This window comes from Limulus polyphemus, unplaced genomic scaffold (assembly GCF_000517525.1).
Source record: "Limulus polyphemus unplaced genomic scaffold, Limulus_polyphemus-2.1.2 Scaffold965, whole genome shotgun sequence".
NCBI lineage: Eukaryota > Metazoa > Arthropoda > Merostomata > Xiphosura > Limulidae > Limulus > Limulus polyphemus.
In genome coordinates, this window is record NW_013666575.1 from 298450 (window position 1) to 299583 (window position 1134).

Here is a 1134-nt window from a genome sequence, read left to right on the forward strand (position 1 = left end):
AATTCCGTCGAATTTGGACTGTTAAACTGTTGTACTTTCCTATAGTCTGAGTTAATATGATAGCAAAGTAAACAAAATCAACAAGACTCTGCATATAAACCACAAAGGAAAGTGTATAAAAACTTGTCAAATGAAGAACTAAACACAATATATATATAACCGTTTCATTATTAATATTATTATAAACTGGATATCTATAACGACGAAGCTGGTGAAATATAAGAGCATTTCAGTCTTCTCAAATGTTACGTTTCTGTGATGGTTAAATTGATTTAGGAAACATAAGTAATTCATATTTCTGTGGTAAACATTTTCTGAAAGAGGCAACTTGTTTGTAAGAAATAATAACAGTAATAACAAGAATAGGAGAACAGTTACATATACTGAAATTGCGTTTGGAGATTTTTTCATGGCTTTGTTTTAATTGTTAGTTTTTTCGAACGAATATTGTACATTAAATATCTTAAAACAAATTTGAATTTAATAACATTATGCAATCGGGCCATAGAAATAAGTTCTTACTTCATTAGCTGTTACAAGCCAGATAAGAATCTGATATTACAGGCCTGTAGTATATCGATGTATAATCTGATATTACAGGCCTGTAGTATATCTATGTATAATCTGATATTACAGGCTTGTAGTATATCTATGTATAATCTGATATTACAGGCTTGTAGTATATCTATGTATAATCTGCAAAATTGAAATCGACGAATGTTCTAAATACTCTTCCTGCAAATAACTTTTCAACTAAGGTTTGAAGTAATTACCCCAAAGTCTTCCAAAACTCAGTGAATCGTAATCCTCCAGACTAAACAATTATAAAAATTGTTATTTTTTTAATTAATCATTAAAATTACAAACTTTTTATTTAAATTCAATATCGGTAGTTTGTAATTTCGTTTATTCTTATAAGCTAAAACTAACGTATAGTAGTTGTTTATTGAATTTCGCGCAAATCTACTCTAGGACTATGCATGTTAGCTGCCCCTAATTTTGAAGTGATAGACTAGAGGGAAGACAGCTACTCCATATCACCCAACGCCAATTTTTTGTATACTTTAATCGAATAGTGGGATTTGACCCCAAATTACGGAATAGGATTTCTTTTTTTTTTTTTTTTTTTTTTTT

General features: G+C 29.1%; 1 protein-coding gene across 1 annotated transcript in view; it reads left to right on the top strand.

Moving 5' to 3' along the window:
- Nucleotides 1-326: 326 nt before the first annotated feature.
- LOC106461468 (zinc finger CCHC domain-containing protein 14-like) overlaps nt 327-1134 on the top strand; it is a 23746-nt gene continuing 22938 nt past the window's right edge. Inside the window, exon 1 of the mRNA XM_022388439.1 lies at nt 327-330. The gene's annotated coding sequence lies outside the window, so the exon portion shown is untranslated. The remainder of the gene's footprint in view (nt 331-1134) is intronic.